We start from the raw sequence: 20,487 nt of genomic DNA, 5'->3' as shown, positions 1-20,487 counted from the left end.
GTAGGAATATGTAGGATAGAGAAAGGCAGAAACGTAAATGAACAGGCAAATTTAGCAACCTTGAAATCAAAACATTCCCACTCTAGACCAACCCAGAAAAGACTTTAATAGGGCAAGGGAACAGAGGTCTGTTCCTCCCAGTGTTTCCCCTTGAGAGGAGAGGGCAGCGGGGGTATTAAGGCGTTACTGACAGGGCCTTTTCACCACAGGCCAGCACCAACAAACTTCATGACAATGCCCACAGGGGAGAGCAGATGTCCGTTGCCAGCAGCACATCTGCATACAGCCACAGTCCCCGCCCCTTCGACCCCTTCCACGCCCAGACAAAAGAACCATCTCCCAAGGACCTTCCTTCCACTTGAGCCTCAAATGGGGGAAAAAAGGATATCTTTTCATACCAATCCCTGCCAGGTCTCTTAACATGATAATGCCAAATTGTGAAGTAGGGGGAATGGAGAGTCCAATCAGGCTCATGTTGGTTTGCACCTATACCACAGTAATCACTGTAGGAGTCTGAATTCCGCACATTATTGGTTTTCAGTGATTATGTGGGATACGTTAGTAAAATCAATGACAAAAGCTGAATCCAGGGGACTTGGCAGAAGTGCTTCCATCTGTGATGTGTGCTGTAGATGCAAGCAATAAAGTAAAGGGTGGGAGGGAGGGAGAGACTACACTTGTAAACCTCAAGTTAATAAAAGTAAAGGGTGGGAGGGAGAGACTACACTTGTAAACCTCAAGTTAATAAAAGTAAAGGGTGGGAGGGAGAGACTACACTTGTAAACCTCAAGTTAATAAAAGTAAAGGGTGGGAGGGAGAGACTACACTTGTAAACCTCAAGTTAATAAAAGTAAAGGGTGGGAGGGAGAGACTACACTTGTAAACCTCAAGTTAATAAAAGTAAAGGGTGGGAGGGAGAGACTACACTTGTACACCTCAAGTTAATAAAAGTAAAGGGTGGGAGGGAGAGACTACACTTGTAAACCTCAAGTTAATAAAAGTAAAGTGCTGCATGGTGGCATGGTATTATGACACTGATCTGTTTTCATAAATATCTCTAACTTTTTAAATCTAAATTACTCTTTTCTATCCAATGATATAATGTGAAATGTCAAAAATAAACTTCCTCAACGTGTTGAAATGAGCACTTCCAGTTCAAATAGAATTATTCTTCGGTCCTCTTATTCATCTATTTTTCTATTCAATCTTTTTGAAGAGTTCCAAAGACGGTTGTTTTGTTGGTATGAGAGACGGAAATGATATCATTATGCCTTCACCACTGTATTGTTTTTTCTTATCACAAAGATGTCCTCGGAACAGCCCACAATTCCCTCCCTCATCCCTCCCGTTCCTGATGGCGCAGAGACACATGGGCACCGACGAGCGTCAAAGATAGCTTTCAAAACTACACCAGTGGCACAACAGAGGTTTTCGAAATCATTAGAAAATTATATTTCTTCCTACCTCGATTAGATGTTTATTGAGAGTTCAAACGGTGGCTTTAGGCGTCCGAAAATATCATCATGCGCTTTAAAATATCGCTTCCTATGTTGGATATTAATTAGGCTAATGATCCACCTTTAGATGCAACAAAAACTTAATCCTAGAGCAACGGGACCAATCTCAGTCGCATAAATAATTGATTCCTAATCTTGACTGTTGAGAGAAAGTAGCCTTTTCCTTTAAAATAGCCTATGCTTGAGATTGCGACACCGTTTATATGCGTGCACACTCCTTCCTATTCTTTCCCTCCTGCAAGAACTGAGAGAGGTGTGTATCAGTTTTCTTTTCTTTTTTTTCTCGAATTTTGAATGAGGCGGGGCTTTTGCCCATACAAACCAATGGCGCCCCACATGCGCCCGCCTCGCCTCCCAAACACACACAGATCAGATGGGTCACCTGTCATTCAGATAAGGATGGATACATTTCTAACCAATTTGAAAATATTTTGTCAAATAGCTATAAAGACAATGCTCTAAATCTGTTTGATGATGTCATCCTCGTTGGCCCTAAACCTTGCTTCTATGTAAGGGACTAGTATGGACATGTCTGCATCCCAACATACATTTATTTGGTTTTACACTAGAACCCATGGAAGACTCACTACTCTCTCCTTTCTCTATTTTATGCCACCCCAGCTAACACAGCAATGGTGTTTAATCATCTGCATGGTCTCTCTACTGTGGTGTTTGTATGTGTGTGTGAGAGAGACCCAGCTCGCTGCTCCACTCATTGCCAGCAACTTGTAGGGCATCCACTGCAGCTGCAGTCATGTCCATGTCATGTTTTAAACATGCAATCTGTACAGTTTCCTGTCCATTTCTTTGGACTGACACTTTCTATATTGAAATAGAATTCTAGAACATTTGCAATGAAACCAAGTGGTTAAGAGTGTTGGTTTAGTAACCGAACGGTCACTGGTTTGAATCCCCGAGCCGACTAGGTGAAAAACCTGCCGATGTGCCCTTGAGCAAGGCACTTAACGACTTACATGAGCAATTAAGGTTCTGTATAAATGACTGAAATTTAAAATATGGTACGGATGGTGGAGGGCATGATCAGTGAGGGACTTTGGTCCACTTACATTTGTGAAATACAGTGAGCTCAAATGAGTTTCCCTCCTTGACAGCAACACCAAGACCAACCCCAGAGGCAGCAAGGAATCAGTCCTGCCAAAAATGGAGGGAATGTAAGGGGTTAAAAGGGGAAATAAGAACAGAGCAAGACCTGTGAACATTTGAACCACTGTGAATTTCAGCAGTGTCGTAACTTCATGACAGAGAGCAGTTGTGCATTAACCAATGGGCCTACATTACGGTGTTCTAGTACATTATTAGCATCACATTTCCCTTTATGCATTAAACAATGGGCCTACATTACGGTGTTCTAGTACATTATTAGCATCACATTTCCCTTTAACATTTAAGAAAGGTGAAAAGGAAAGGTACAACTGATACAAATGAAAACAATCAATGCTTGAACAGCATTTGTCCCTGAAATCATCATATACTTTACACATCACTCAGCTACAATGTTTCTGCAGAGAGTGAGAGCGAGTCACAGAGAGAAAGAGGAACAACCCCCCACCCCCTTACCACCCTTCCTGCCTTAAAGGTCCAGTGCAGTCAAAAATGTCATTTGCCTTTGTTTTATTTCCACACTATGAGGTTGGATTTATACAATCCTAGTAACATTCTTTCTTGAGAAATAGCTCTTTGCTAAGAAGCTATTTTTGTTTCTTTTTGACCATTTCAATTGAAAACAATCATAGCGAGATACTTAATTGTTACTCAGAAATGATTTGACATTGAGATGAAAAAGGCTACCTGGGGCAGCAGGTAGCCTAGTGGTTAGAGCATTTGGCCAGTAACTGAAAGGTTGCTAGATCACATCCCTGAGCTGACAAGGTAAAAATCTGTTGTTCTGCCCCTGAACAAGGCAGTTAACCCACTGCTCCTATGCTGTCATTGTAAATAAGAATTGGTTCTAATTAACTGACTTGCCTGATTAAATAAAAATGCTGCACTGGACCTTTAACAGCTGCTGCCTGTCCTGTCTAATTAGTCATGGAGTGTGGTGATGCTGCTAATTGTGTATTTACCCTTTAGGTGTGTAGGCCCTGAGTCTGTCTGTCTGTCTGTCCCTCTGTGCTGCACACCACCGCTGTGCACTTCTGTCTGTCTGGGAACCATCCCAAACATTTAGGTTGACAAAACCAACAGCAGAGCTGTCTCAAGGGGAGACAGAGCCTAATTATGTTTGTATTGAAAGGAGGAGGCACAGGTATGATCTTTTAGGCAAGTCCGTTAAGAACAAATACTTATTTATAGTGATGGCCTACCCTGGCCAAACCCAGACAACGCTGGGCCAATCGTGCACCGCCCTATGGGACTCCCAATCACGGCTGGTGGTGATACAGCCTGGATTTGAACCAGGGTGTCTGTAGTTACACCTCAAGCACTGGGATGCAGTGCCTTAGACCACTGCGTCATTCAGGAGCCCAAAGAGGGGAGAGAAGATGCTTGGTGCTTTAGTCAAAAGCAAGTTCAACCTATTGATAATTAGTTCCATTGCCACACCTAAATGACACCTAAAATGAGAAAAACTGATGATGAATGTGCAATAATGTAGCACTTTATAAAAGGATGGCATGTGACATACATGATTAAATATGTAATAAATGTGTGCCTAAGTTCATTTACAATGCATGTCACAATGATTCATTATTACCATCTACTTTTAATTAAAGGAGTTGTTAAATAGAAGCATTTTAAGCAGTTTGATTATTTAAATTTGGTGTGGTTAGAATGTGCTAGCATTCCATAGACTGCAATGTAAAAATAGAAAGACTCAAAACGCCATGATTGTATAATGAAACCGTGAAAAGTAGTGCATCTAACCTGAGATCTAAGGTTTGGAGGGTGAATGAATGTAAACCCAATGTAAGTGTTCTGATACAGAAAAAGTGTTTCAAAACAGAAGCCCTCTGAAACAACTGAATATTGGTGTTTTTAAAGAGAGTGTTATGAAAACACTTTGGGGGATTTCAGTGCATGTAAAAGGCTGCATCAAAACAAAATAATGATTTATTTTTGTCAGACTGGTTAAGAAATGCAAATGGTTTGTAGCATAAATATTGATTGATGGTAAGGGCACATGGATAATATTTTTTGGTTCAACTTAATTTTCCAATGCTTTATTTATACAGATTACAAACAGGAGACAGAGAAGGAGTGAAAGTGGGAGTGGAATTGAACTCCGACTTCTGGGGAAGTAAGATGGTACGTTAAATTGGAATTTTACACACTCAACCACACTGTAGAAAAGTATTATGTGGTGAATTGAAATTGATTTAAAAATAATAATAATAATAATAAAACATATAGTTAATTAAAAATGAATGCAAGTTGTTTCAGTGATTTGTTCATTTCATTTGACAAAATAAAATACAAATAAATCCAACTTAATATGCTGCTCAAATATATATATTTTTTAGGATAACAAAGATAGAGAATATTTTGTGATTGAACACATTGGAAGTCTGGTTTTAATCTCCTTCCTATCTTGACACATGGCTATGTTTTCAGAGGATTATGGGTAATTCAACATGTTGACTAACTTATTATAGGTGTAAGCCTAATGGATGGATATACGATGAACGCATATGAAAACAGTCAGACAAAATAAAGTTTAATGATGAGAAGACCTGTTCCCACATTTTAAACTTGTATCCTGCAATGCTTAACGTAAAACCTCTAGTCACTACTTGTGGTTTGAGCACTGTGCTCAACCATACCTGACAAAATGGGTTAAACTGACAAATGATCAGATACATAAACCAATGTTAAACATACTCCAGAAGAAGTGATCTAATTCTGCACTAGACAGGATTCAAAACACCATAATAATGTTTAACCTTTCCCGGTAAGGCTCCCAGTCCCTGGCAAGTTGTTTCACAACACTTGATTATAAGTGTAACAATACACCATGTCATGTTTCAAAACATCTCAGGATTATGTGTTTCAATACTGCATCAAAGTTAACGTTTTGTCTCCTTCAGACTGGTAGCAGCTCAGTTGTCACTTGTTTTGGGTGTAACAAAGCACCGAACTTTAACGGTGTGTACTTACCATGATTTCACACAAGGATGATGCATTAAGAGAAAAAAACACCAGCATTTGACTTAAAAATCCCATGAGCTAAAACGGAAGCTAGAATAAATATTCAAAATCAGATCAACTATTGTTTCATATTGTTTCACACCCCATAAACAGCATTATATGTGGAATATGAGGCTGTTTATCATGTCTCATAACCAGTGTGTGCTTTGTTGTTTACTATATGGCCTACAGTAGGTAATACAGTATTTTGTAGAGTAGAATAATATAATAAGTGCTCTTTCTCTCTCTCTTTTACACAGACCTCCTTAACTCTAGGAGACCAAGATCGATGCAGGGACAATGTTGTGAAATCAATGAACTAGTCATGATCGTTGCACTGATACACTCACTGAGAAACACAGCAGGGATGTTTAGATTAGTTCCAAGGCACTGAAGCACACACACAAACACGCGCACACACAAACACGCGCACACACAAACACAAACACCCGCACACACACACAAACACGCACACACAAATGCGCACACACACACACGGACGATGCACACACGCAAGCACAATGCATGCACAAACACCCAAATAAAAAACAAAATATTTGGTGGTTAAAAGCTCTTTCTCCAATATCTGATATGTTAGCATATCTATTCCTATCTCTATCAGTTAGAGTTGCTTTGGGGAAACAGGTGTTGAGTTGCGAACAGCCACGTGGAAAGAAGAAGAAAAGAAAGATGAATTGTTGTTGACAAAGATTTACACCAACGTGCTGCATCTGTCATCATTTGACAGAGCAAGGTAAACACACCATTCACCAGAACACTAAGCCCTACCCACAGGATCTGTAGTATGCGACTGCATATTTCTACGGATTACAAGGTTGTCTCCTTTTTTCTTTCCTCATGGCAGACATCTGAGTGTTTGACCTTTTTAAAATGCAAAACAATTCTCCAACTGGGAGAGCGAATGGGCGGCTCATGATTGTGGTAGTGCATTTGAGGGACTTAACTCACAGAGAGGGAGAGATATTTTATGACTTTCGAAGTCCTGACTTGGTTTTGGGAATACAATAACACCTTCAAGGGTTATATTTAATCTTTAAAGACAGGTTATTCTTATTCTGCTCCACACTTTACGTCATTTGAATGAATATTTTACCTCAAACCAAGGCTCCCTCTCCAGCTTTCATTGTGTTATCCTCTCCTTCTCCCTTTTTTCACACACAAAAAAGTGAAGCCTGCAGTCTATTCATTCTCTCCCCATATAGACTACTGATTTCAGAAGAACATTAAAAGTTCATAAAACATCCTCTTTCTCAATCTCATTCCTAGTCTCTGCTTTTAAGTACTGTAGCTACATCAACATAATCAGTCATTTCTGAGGGCAGTCAGATCGGGTCTACCCATTTACCCATGTATCTCTCCCCACTTCTAATTAAATAAGAACGATGAGGGAGTTATCTTTAAGTTTTACTTTACTTATGAGATTGGGTAAATCTCTGCCTTAACCTAACTCCCCTTCAGCAGCACATTACAGCCCCTCACACACAAACACCCACACACGCATGCAATATCACAAGGATTAACTCATGGGGAATCATTTAGATTCAAAAGTTGAACAGTATACAAACTATAAAAGTACCACCTACGCACATGCATGTGAATGTGTGCTCGCGTGTGTGTTTCTGTGTGTGTGTGTGTTTCTGTGTGTGTGCGTCCGTCTGGTATGTACGTGTGTGTGCATCACATTTATATCTTGCTTTGAAGGTGCTCATTAGAGTCTAAACCCTACAGTCTGATATTAATACTCAATCCACATCTCTCAACATTCTCATTTAGACTGCACAATCTGGTGAGAAATGCACGCTTACGACACTCCTTGTTTTCTTGATTGGTTTCATGTCATGGTGTCTACTGCGTGAAAACTACTCTGACACTTTGAAAGAGCCTTCTAAGAGAATACCGACACATCCTCCTCCTTCCCACATGTTTCTCTCTTTTGTTTTCTTGCCAAATGTGCTGTGTTCCATAGCCCCTCTCCCAAAACAGCAACATGTTCATGCTCCGAAACTCTGACTGGGTTTCAATATTTAAGCTTTTGGCAGGAGTGTGAGAGTTCAGTTTACCCCTTAATGAGAGATCCAGTCTCTTTATGACTGTATTCCAGTAGATAAATATGTGTTGGAACAGGACAAGTGCTGTTTAAAGTGAGGGTATCCTATTACTTCACAATGATTTCCCACAATGCTGACTTCTAAAGAGCAGAGGTTCTGTGAATGGAGAACCAGATGAGAGAGGATATAATAACAATGTAGAAAATTGCAGTTCAATTGTTTTTGAAAGCAAGTTACATTTAATTTGAAACAAGATAATTGTCTCTCTGAGTTTTTCAAAGGAAGCCAGCCAGCTTAAAAGCTTGACTAATCAAAAAACATATTTGTTCAGGTTAATTGAACTGGTGCTGCTCAAATGAGGTAAACAACTCCAAGGACAAACACTCCCAAACTCCATTTGTCACCTACAGCACAGGCACAGGATGTTGGCGGCACCGTAATTGGGGAGGACGGCCTTGTGGTAATGGCTGGAGCAGAATCAGTGGAATGGTATCAAATACGTCAAACACATGTTTACCAAGTGTTTGATGCCATTCCATTTGCTCCGTTCCATCTATTATTATGAGCCGTCCTCCCCTCAGCAGCCTCCACTGCTCACAGGCAATATCAAGTAGGCCACTGAAGAAAACAATGTTGGAAACGGCTAAATGAAGAAGCTTTGTGCTACAAGCTGCCAACAGCACCTGACTTCTAATTAACCTGCCTACACCGGAGCTTGTTGGACATTTTGATCTGAATGTTTGAGACACCTTTGCTTTGACATACATGCAGCAAACATCAGAGTAGGGAGCAGAGTTGTGCTGCATTCCTAATCTGTAAAACTGGATGGGTTTAACAGGCTTTGGTAATGGGATTAAATTGTTGTGAGGCAGGGGTTTACTGAGGAGGGAGAGTGGTTCGAGGGAAGTAGAAATGTGGAAATCTTGAGGGGTCCTCTGTTGAATGAACACACGGAAATGGCAGGAAGCTATTGGCTGAAATAAGAAAAGCACAGTGAGGGAGAGGGTTTATCTACAATGCTGTCAGGTCAATATGTGGGAAGACCATTGGCTAAGTTTTGCAGTGTGTGGGGGGATAGTTTTTTTTGTCAAGAATTGTTTTAGAAATATGATTTTGGATTAACATTGAATCATTTTTTTTAAAGAATTTGTCAAAATGACTTTAATAATAATAATAATAATAAAAAACAAGCAATATCATTAGAAAGGATTCATTCAATAATTTGCAAATGATAAGATACAGAAGTGAACACTAATGCATAGTTAATACGGATGTAATTACACATGCAATGCCATTTAGACATTCTCTATAACAAATCCTCTCAATCTTTGTCTAGCTGGACTGAGAATGGCCTGAGAATTACAGAGATTTCCCTGGTGTTGTGCAGGAAATCTCCATATTACAACGTTTTCCCATGTAGCGTTTGAATATCTTAATTAGTGTGGCATTGAGAATCTGTCTGATAATTACAGGCTGATTAAAGGCATAGGCCAAGCACTCAACGTGATGTACACACTCAAATGAACCGTCCCCATTCACCCTGATAAAAAGGATGCTGTTATTTGATTACAGCTAATTAAATGATTCACTGACTGACACAGTCTTCACGCCTTTTGACATGTTTTCCATGTGCTGTGTGTTCGTGATGGATCAACCCATCCTTGTAATGTTTTTCTTTGTATATTCCCTCCTCAGGTTGTATATTAATCTAGCTATTTCACGAAACATAAGGTCATATTATCCTACACACAACCCACAGGTGATTTTGCATACACAACTACTTATTCATCACCTAAAAATGAAAGAGTGGACTTGTGAAAAACAAGTGTGTTTGATGTGGAGTAGGAGCCAGTGTTTTATCCTGCCTGGAGACAACACGCCAGACCAATCGGCTCTCCAATTGGGACATGAGGCAGCAGCTTGGACAAGACTACAGCTAACAAGCCCCACCACTACTCTGTGCAGTACATACACATGCACACACGGACACACACACTTCCGTGAGAGGCTAGCAATGTTACTGCCATATAGAGGTTAACTAGGGAGTTCTTATCTCGACTTGGCAAACTCCCTCCATGATCAGGACATTTGCAGGACATCTTATCCTCTGGTCCTCTGTAGGAATGAGATAGCTGGTACCTTTATCACCACAGCCTCTGGAAAGCTTAGGCACACTGTAACAAGGACCTTTGGGTTGGCAGGGAATGCAGACTGACTGCCATGTCCTACAGAAAGTAGAGAGATAGACAGATCAGTTGGACCACGTAGTACTGCTGTTAAATTACATTTCTCTCTCTGCCTCGGAGTGGAGTGGGCTCTTTCTCATTTCAGCCTAAGATGAGAACTGTTTTTGTCTGGAGGTTGAGACTGTAATGAACCAGCCTGAGCAGAAATAAACACACATCTTAATGTGAGCTCATTTCATCAGTTCAAATTTGTTTCATTAGAGAGGGTGAGGGTGGCAGAGAAAGAGAGAGAGCAATAGAGAGAATGTATAAAAAGGGAAGGACACAAAAAGAGGGCGAGGTTGCAAAAGAGGTGGGGGAGAGGAGGGGGTATTTTGCCATTAGTTATCTTGGAACCAGAGTAAACAGAAAACATTCGTAGGATGTTGTGTGAATTTGCCGAGCCATCTCCATGACAACTCTATTTTCCAGTCGCATCTTTAATGAATAGGTAATGGAAGAAATGCAAAGCGCAAAACTTCATTACTGCAACGGTCATCTGCAATAAAAGGGAATTACAGAGGCTGTCATTTGCCGAAATTGGCTTGCTGAATATTCGTCCGGTACAACACGAGGGTAAACTTGTGTTTAGGGGGACTGGGAGAAGGGCAGCATTGGAGCTCTTTGTTAATAATGTAGATGAGGGTACCTCTGAATAGGCAGCTAGTCCAGGTGGTGGTGGAGATAGTAGTATGAGGAAACAGTGTAGCTTTTTCCAAACAGCCATTCACTAAGACTACGCAAATTGAATCCTTGACGAAACAGACTCCAGACAATATCAGCTGTTATTGAAATGTTTGACCAAGAATACTTTTTGTTGCGACATGTCTCTCTTTTTTCTATCCACATGGGCATATTTGTTTTTATGGGAAAAACTTGACAATTGTATGCTTTGTGTTCCAAGGACATCATCCAATCATATTATTACTAAAAGGACCTTTGTTATGCTTAACTGTTGACCCAAACATGCATGTTTCATTTTGTTGCCACCTTGCACTTTGCTCCCTCGAGGCTGACCTATATTATCATGCTAATGTAACTTAGGGAGGATCACAAAAATAATTTTCAGATCAAAATCGGAGGGAGGTATAGGATGAGGGAGTGCTTTACAATAACATGAAGGCCACCTTGGTTTGCTTTAGCACCTTCATGCAGGGAGGGATACAGGAACTTTGGTTGTCTGGCAATCTTCCGGTCCTTATCAAAGCCTTTTCTCTCCAGCAGGTGCAGAACCTCTCAACTCGTCACATCAAAGAGACACACCTGCAAATAAATAACAGCAAACAGACACGGTGGATCGGGGCTAGGGCCTCCAGTAACAAAGAGGTACGATTCATTTCAAAGTGTCTAATTTAATATTCATCAAGGTACGCTTTGGTGGTTGAAAGCTTGTTTACTGAATTGTGTCTTTTGTCTGTGAGAGACAGTGATTGGAAGTCTGATACGCCAGCTGGCATCTGTTTGCACTTGTTGGTCCATATTTACACATCACAGTGTGAACACAAACATGCACAAACACACAAATACTCAGTAACACACGCACATACAAACATGGTATGGATGGACCACATAGGGCTCGTTCGACATTGCAGCCGACAGACTGCCTGATCTGCAGATCACCTTACATCATAAATAACTGCTCATTATTATTAGTAAATCAGTAAGTCAGTCACCATTTACCCACAATGCATAATGGATTTGATCCTCTCGAACAGGTCCTTTGAGTATGGGTTCTTTCACTTATCATGGTTATGATGGGGGAATGGGTTTTGCTGTGTTTTGTAGAGTTAGGGTGGGTGGGGGGGGGGGGGGGGGGGGGTTGTTCTTGACCTCTCTGCGAACTGAATAAATTAGGACGCTGTTGCCACAGAGATTTAAAATACGTCACTACGTCGGGACAGAGGGTGGGTGGAGTGGGCAGAGGAAACAAAAACAAATCTACCTACAAAGATACAGAGAAAGGGGTCAAGTCATCTATAATTGAGTTCATGGTTCTCAATGTGTTCCCCTGTGAGTTCTTCCTCCTCTATGAAGAGTGTGTGTGTGTGTGTGTGTGTGTGTGTGTGTGTGTGGGGGGGGGTTATTGCTTTTCTATTATTTCTCTATTTTCTTTCTCTCTGATTGGTTGGGAAGGGCCTGTTGTTTACAAATACAATTTGATTTGATTTGATGTTGAGCTGCTTGAGGCTGGGGCGTGGTGCACAGTCAATGAATAGAACAGGCATGTTGTGGTGAAGCCAAGACCAGCACTATAGCCTCACTATCCAGCAGGTGCAGGCAGAAAATACAGTCCAAAGTAACTCACAGACAGATGGACAGACTGACCGCCAGACAGAGAGGTGCAGGTGTTACTTTGTAAGCAGCACCTGCTTCTCAATATGGCTAAAGGCTCCTCTTCATGAATACTGTACAATTCTCTCGCCAAGCATTAATAGTCACACAATCTACCGGTTCATAACTTTCATCAATCAAAAAAAGGCCACAGAATCCCTGATACCACCTCCACTCTTCTTCCCTTATCCAAATTCAGTTCAACTGCCTCTGTAAGATAAGATATGTGATGGTGATTTGATGGTGCCTATGAATTGCGATTCCAGATGGATACATCTTTGCCTTTCCTTACATTACAGTATTGTTGAGTAATATTTTTTAGCAAGTCTCCCATAGGGTGGAAGATAAAAGATAAGAGGACGATCTTAGATAGAAGACAGATGACTATCTAACTCTTTCTCTGCTCCTGTGGTTACTGAACACACGTTCTGTCAATCCACCGTCTCCAGCCGCAAACCTACTAACTGTGAGAGAATGGATGGTTCAAAAGGTCAGCTCATTGTCTAATTCATCTCTTCTATAAATACTGCATGATCTAACAGTGAAGTAAAGGTCAGGCAAGATAGAGACCCCAGAGAGAAAGAAAAAAATGAACAACAATCTCCCTGTAGAGTGCTCATTGAAAGAGAGCAGCTGCTCCCCAGCCCACCTCTCTCTCTCTCTCTCTCTTTGCCCGCATAGAGAATATACAGACATCCCAAGCAGGTGTTCTCCTTGCCTTACACCCGACCCTCCCTCCTCTCCCCAGTACAGTCGGCCATGTCCTCTTTAAGTGGTTACAGTGAAACAGATTGCTGCTGAGGGGTATCTGCCAGCCTTTGGGACATGTTGTAGCATGTCTAATAGACATCATCAAGCTCCCTTCCATGCAGATGCTCTAATTTGCCCGTCTCTGACATGAAGTACAAACCCGATTTCTTTCCCAAGACTGGGCCCCGACAGGTGACATCTTTCTTGATGAGGTCATGCACAACATAACAGATAACTACTGTACTTGTCAGACCATAACCATTACTCATACAGAGCTGCCATCTGCTGGAGATATTGTGAATTTAGCCACGAATTCTAATTAAATGAAATCATACTCTACCTTAACCACAATGTATTTAAAAATGCATTGGTTTGTTATGAAAAAGAATGCTATTAAACATTTGCATTTAAAGTATAACTTTTGAATGCATATAAACAAAGTGCATATAAATGTAACAATTCAAAATGAATACAATCTGAACAACATAATAATAGAATATTGCACCATCAAAGACAAATAAATAACAATGTGCAAAACTGCAGCACCCCACTTAAAATATTAAACAGGTCCCTCTTTTCTCTCTCTTCTTTATTGCCATGTTATAACCAGCAGCACACAGAAATGCTGGCCATATTTTGCTTTTATGAGAGATTTGCATTCAGAAGTGCAAGCTGCCTCACTTTCGAGGGGCTGATGCGGTTTCTTTTCTCAGTAATTATTTGTCCCGTTTTTGAGAAGACCCTCTCAGAGGGAACGGATGTGGCCACTATGCAGAGTATTCCTGTCATGACTTTAGTAAGCCGTGGGTAGACAGAGGCCTTGTTCTTCCACCAGCTCAGAGGATCTGCAGATCTTTGGAGGAGGGGCTCCTCCAAATCGGATCGGAGCTCCATTATGGCATATGCTGAGGGATTCCATCGTTCTGCATCCCCAGTTGCTCTCTCATCAAACAGCATCCTAACAGCAGATGTTTGTGGCACTACTGCTGGTGCTTCTAATCCATCTGATCCCTCTTCTTCCTGTTGCCCTGGTGCCTGAGCCAGCTGACTGCTGGGGCTGTCCCTCCCTGCTGCTGAGGTTATTATTTGAAGAGCCTCATCAATCGCTCTGGCATCACTGAAGGCTAACTTCTTAAACCTGGGGTCAAGTGCAGCGGTTTCTGATAGCACGTGATTATATTCCATTCTGTGGATTCTGTCCATTGATGAACATAGGGTGTCCATCAACTCTGTCACATGTCCTGTGGTTACATTTGCTTCTCTCTGGCGGCTGGCTGTGATTCGCTGCAGACCCTTACACAGAGTATCATTTTTGAGGCTGTCACATAGCTGAAAAGAGATAGCAGTAACTTATTACTTCAGGTTCATGTTTTGTCTACTGATACTACATTCTCATGTACTGCTCATATACATATATACTACTGGATTAAATAATAATGTTGTAATAACTGCTTACTGTACCTCTCCACTGATCTCCACAGTGACCTGCTCAAAGGGTTCCAGGACTCTGCACACCTCCACCACCTCCCATTCCTCTTGGGTCAGAGCATCAACAGGTGCATTGACAATGGCCAAGGTAGAGATGATGGCATCCTATGACTCAAAAAAACCACTTCAACATATAAAATGTTGAATTCCACCTTGTAGTGCAGTCTTGTTATGGCCTCAGCTCAGGCATCCCCATCTGGCGTTGTGTAGACTTTAGTTTTTCAGCACCTACTGTGCTCCTGTGGATGTATTCCAACGCTGCTTTCACTTTGTCCACAGTGGGCTTCATCACCTTCAGAGCATCTCTTACAATCAGGTTGATTGTGTGGGCAAGACATGGATGATGAGTCCATTTTAAAAATGTTATGGCTTTGGTTATGTTAGCTGCATTGTCGCTTTTCCATCTACTTGCCATTCTCTGGCCACTCTCAACAGTTCCTCTGCCAAGTTCTCTGAGGTGTCTGTCGCTGAACTCAAAGCAGTCCAGAAGACAGCTAGACATAAAAAAAATCTTCAATGAAGTGACATGTAACCGACGTGTAAGAAGTGGTTACCCTTGATGTCCAGCAGTCAGTGGTAAGGCAAACTGCAGTAGCTTTTTGGACTCTTTCCCGCACTGAAGCCTGTGTGCTCTTGTACAGTTGTGGAATAAGTGATTTTGAAAGGGTTTTCCTGCTTGGAGTTGTGTACATTGGATTTAGACTATTGCTATAATTTCTAAAAACCTGTCCTCCACGATCGAAAATGTATGTAAATCGGTGGCAATCATTTTATCCAATGCGATATCAATTTGGCCTTGTTTTGCTACCTACATAGACTTCGGCATAAACTGGTCCATAGAAGACTGCGTTGCTGTGGGTCGCGGAGTAGGCCTACTTGACTTGAAGTGTGGAGATGTTGGCTCCACCACTATCACTAGCAGGGCCGCTAGTTTCTCGAAGTTCCGCTACAGCTAGCTTCACAGTTGGGTGCACAGTTCGCATATACCGGTGTAGGTTGTGCGTAGAACCGGCTTTATGAGATTTTGTTTTAGCAAATTCTACACTGTGCTCTAACATTGCCTACATTATTAAAATGCACCCAAATTCTACTGTGCTTCCGAATCATTTTCCAGCTGTTGTTTTCACAGCTGTCCTTCCTCTCTCCTCGGCTGTTAGGTGTGTGACTGTGAGTGAGATGGCTCCGCCCTCCCTCACGCATCTTTGGTTCATTGGTTGACACTGCGTGTCTGTTTGACAGGAACAACAGGTGAGGCTGTTAGTCTGAATGTTAGAATGTGTGTGCTTGAGCATTTAGGCCTATATTATTTTATTTATTTTAATTGTATTTGTTCATTCTATTTATTTAAATCTTTGATTATTCTTTTTTTTTTTTTTTACATTTATAGATTCGGCTCTTCTGATATGCGAGCCGGCTCCCAACGTTCACCTACGAACGACCCATCACTACTCTGTAGGCGCAGTACGGAAGACAGAGCAAAACACCTGCAGGCACGCAATCACACACACACACACACATTGCACCTCAATCATGTTTGCTATTCAGCTGGTGTAAGTACCTCAGATGGATTGTGGCAGTATCAATTCGACAAAGTTCTAAATTAAAAGCTTGCATTTTATTGGTGAATCTTTTATCAGTAGAGGAATATAATGCCATAATGTCTACTCAGTGTCTTCTTTTGTCTTTTATACATCACATCTAATAATCTTTCTCATTTATGACGTGATTGATTTACACGTTTTTTTAATCTACTTCATTAAATCCTATGATGAATGGTGTACTTTAGACGGCCCTTCATCACGTAATTAATCTGGACTTGATGAATTACTGAAGAACAAAAGGGATGGATGGTAGTCTGATCTGTATTCCAGTAAGAACCCAGTTCTTAAGAGAAATGTATAATACAATTCAACATCTCCGTATCTCAATGTTTACATTTTTCATTTGCACTTCTAAGACTATCAAGATGTGTTGCTTTCAGATTTCCTAAAGAAGAGTATCTGGATAATATGGTATATTTATCTAATGCCTGCTATGGTAGGAGTATCTGGAAGGCTTGGACGAGGAGGAACAGTTGGAAGCTGCCAGCACTCCAAGGGACACAGGACGGTCCTCATCATGCCTCCCGAACCACAAAGTGCTCTCCTGCCTGGGCAGCAGCTGCCACAGTGGGCCTCTCCAGATGGTTCCTGGGAAACGCCTGCTGGTGGTGCCCTCTGTGTCCTGGCTGTCCTGTTAGTGTGTCTGATAGGCTGAGAAGTCTTCCCTCGTCTTCCCCACGCCACGCACACTTCCAAAGATGATGTCTTTGTTTTCTTTGTAGTGGCTGCTTTATCCCAATTTACTTCAATTAATTTTAAAACTAGTTAGGTACAGTTTAATTTAAAGGTCCAGTGCAATCAAGGAGAGTTTTTGTTTTATATATATTTCCACACTATGAGGGAGGAATAATACTGTGAAATTGTGACATTACCAGGAAATGTGTTAATAAACCAATAACATAGGGAGTTCCAAACCTCTCTGCCAATAACATTGATGTTTTCCCCTCCACTCAGACTACTACCAGACAGTCCTAGCATTTTAATTGAAAACAACCACAGTAAGGTAGGCTACATAATTGTTACCCAGAAATGATTTGATATTGAGATAAAAACATCTGCATTGGCCCTTCCAATTGTTTAACTGGGGGAAAGGGAATACGAAAATAAAGGAATAATTCATGTTGCTAAAGATAAGTCAGGGTAAAGAATAGACAAATAAAATAATAGAACATAAGATAATGAATATAAAGTTATTCAATTTGTCTAGCCTTTTCTGGAAATTCACTGGAAGTAAACTTCTAGAAGGAAATGGCATATCCGGGTCAAAAGTAAACAAATATGAAGGTAGCAGCAACTAACAAGACCCAGGGTACATTGGTTGCAACATCACAACTGACATGTTCTATCAATCTAAAAGTCCAACCCAAACCAGTATTCTTGTATATGTGTTTGTCTAAATCCAATTATATCAAATACTGTATTATATCATGTTGTATTAGAAGCTACTTATCCTTCATAGCTTAATTTGGAGTTTGGCTCAATTCATAATCCTGCAAAAGCAGTATTTTATTTCGTTTTTTCACCCGGAAGTTGTGAGCTCTCTCGCTACTTTGAACGGAGACATTATAAAAGCAGGATACAAGAATAACAGCATGAAATAAAGGGGGAACGTGTAACGCTCCGCCCAGCAGACTTTCGACCAATCGCGTTTACGTTGTTATGCTGCTAATCGTCAATCTGGGTATGATTCGAGAAACCTATTTTCCTCGAAAGCACGTAATGACACGGGGTTTAACGATATACGATATTACAAAGGACAAGTTAATCTCAAATCCTGTAAAATATTTGTAATTCTGAGCTTCTTTTTCACGTAATTCATGCTCATGTTGGGTTTTTGTGCTAGCACTCAATTAACTCCTTAAAGAAGAGACAGTCTTCTCGGAGTGTACCCAGAATGCGCCGCGGGGCCTATTGACGACGTACGGGAAACGTGCACAGTGTCCTGAAATATGATCCCAATAGTTTCCAATCTCCTCAAAAGTATCCCTGCTCTGACGTCTAGCATTACCAGAGAGGAAGAGACGAAACTGGGGACAAAATATAAATACTTATTTTCCACCATAATTTGCAAATAAATTAATTAAAAATCCTACAATGTGATTTTGTGGATTTTTTTTCCTTCTCATTTTGTCTGTCATAGTTGAAGTGTACCTATGATGAAAATTACAGGCCTCATCTTTTTAGGTGGGAGAATTTGCACAATTGGTGGCTGACTAAATACTTTTTTGCCCGACTGTGTGTGTGTGTGTGTGTGATATATATATATATATATATATACACATATATATATATATATATATATATATATATATATATATATACACACACACACATACACACACACACACACACACACACACCTGTTCAGAAAGGCCCCAGAGTCTTCTCTCTACCTTGACAGTGCCATTAATTACCATAGCTACAGTGCCTTGCGAAAGTATTCGGCCCCCTTGAACTTTGCGACCTTTTGCCACATTTCAGGCTTCAAACATAAAGATATAAAACTGTATTTTTTTGTGAATCAACAACAAGTGGGACACAATCATGAAGTGGAACGACATTTATTGGATATTTCTAACTTTAACAAATCAAAAACTTAAAAATTGGGCGTGCAAAATTATTCAGCCCCTTTAAGTTAATACTTTGTAGCGCCACCTTTTGCTGCGATTACAGCTGTAAGTCGCTTGGGGTATGTCTCTATCAGTTTTGCACATCGAGAGACTGACATTTTTTTCCATTCCTCCTTGCAAAACAGCTCGAGCTTAGTGAGGTTGGATGGAGAGCATTTGTGAACAGCAGTTTTCAGTTCTTTCCACAGATTATCGATTGGATTCAGGTCTGGACTTTGACTTGGCCATTCTAACACCTGGATATGTTTATTTTTGAACCATTCCATTGTAGATTTTGCTTTATGTTTTGGATCATTGTCTTGTTGGAAGACAAATCTCCGTCCCAGTCTCAGGTCTTTTGCAGACTCCATCAGGTTCTTCCAGAATGGTCCTGTATTTGGCTCCATCCATCTTCCCATCAATTTTAACCATCTTCCCTGTCCCTGCTGAAGAAAAGCAGGCCCAAACCATGATGCTGCCACCACCATGTTTGACAGTGGGGATGGTGTGTTCAGGGTGATGAGCTGTGTTGCTTTTATGCCAAACATAACTTTTTGCATTGTTGCCAAAAAGTTCAATTTTGGTTTCATCTGACCAGAGCACCTTCTTCCACATGTTTGGTGTGTCTCCCAGGTGGCTTGTGGCAAACTTTAAACGACACTTTTTATGGATATCTTTAAGAAATGGCTTTCTTCTTGCCACTCTTCCATAAAGGCCAGATTTGTGCAATATACGACTGATTGTTGTCCTATGGACAGAGTCCCCCACCTCAGCTGTAGATCTCTGCAGTTCATCCAGAGTGATCATGGGCCTCTTGGCTGCATCTCTGATCAGTCTTCTCCTTGTATGAGCTGAAAGTTTAGAGGGACGGCAGGTCTTGGTAGATTTGCAGTGGTCTGATACTCCTTCCATTTCAATATTATCGCTTGCACAGTGCTCCTTGGGATGTTTAAAGCTTGGGAAATCTTTTTGTATCCAAATCCGGCTTTAAACTTCTTCACAACAGTATCTCGGACCTGCCTGGTGTGTTCCTTGTTCTTCATGATGCTCTCTGCGCTTTTAACGGACCTCTGAGACCATCACAGTGCAGGTGCATTTATACGGAGACTTGATTACACACAGGTAGATTGTATTTATCATCATTAGTCATTTAGGTCAACATTGGATAATTCAGAGATCCTCACTGAACTTCTGGAGAGTTTGCTGCACTGAAATTAAAGGGGCTGAATAATTTTGCACGCCCAATTTTTCAGTTTTGGATTTGTTAAAAAAGTTTGAAATATCCAATAAATGTCGTTCCACTTCATGATTGTGTCCCACTTGTTGTTGATTCTTCACAAAACAATACAGTTTTATATCTTTATGTTTGAAGCCTGAAATGTGACAAAAGGTCGCAAAGTTCAAGGGGCCCGAATACTTTCGTAAGGCACTGTATAAAGGCCACAAAGTCCACCTTCTTAACCTTTCAAATGTCAGGATCCTGATGGTGAAAGGCAACCCCTGCAGCCTAGACCTATCCACCACCATGGACTCTTCTGGTGCACCATTCAAACCCTCAACGTATATGAAATGCTCTGTGCAACCCTGATTTTGGCCACCTCATTCTATTTCACACGTGTGGGGTATTCGAAAGACGTGGCTGCATGGTTTCCACCGTAATTGCAACATGTCACATATGCATCACTTTTATAACACAATGATATTTTCCACAACTTGGACATCTCGGCTTCTCCCTTCTGCAAACACTTGATACA

At 40.9% G+C, this 20,487-nt stretch overlaps 1 protein-coding gene across 4 annotated transcripts in view; it reads right to left on the bottom strand.

The window, feature by feature from the left end:
* Positions 1 to 20,487, bottom strand: part of LOC109889971 (C-terminal-binding protein 2) — a 120,325-nt gene that overhangs the window by 98,858 nt on the left and 980 nt on the right. Inside the window, exon 2 of one of the 4 annotated variants that reach the window (XM_020481855.2) lies at positions 11,082 to 11,217. The exons of 1 other annotated variant lie outside the window; for it this stretch is intronic. The gene's annotated coding sequence lies outside the window, so the exon portion shown is untranslated. Of the gene's footprint in view, positions 1 to 1,464; positions 1,768 to 2,584; positions 2,661 to 11,081; positions 11,218 to 20,487 lie in introns of those variants that run through there. 2 more of the 4 variants (XM_031823586.1, XM_020481854.2) reach the window with 2 other exon arrangements.

The sequence above is a fragment of the Oncorhynchus kisutch genome, linkage group LG4, assembly GCF_002021735.2.
Source record: "Oncorhynchus kisutch isolate 150728-3 linkage group LG4, Okis_V2, whole genome shotgun sequence".
In the NCBI taxonomy this organism is placed as follows: Eukaryota; Metazoa; Chordata; class Actinopteri; order Salmoniformes; family Salmonidae; genus Oncorhynchus; species Oncorhynchus kisutch.
Note: the sequence above shows the minus strand (reverse complement) of the source record. Positions and strands in the feature narration are given on the sequence as shown.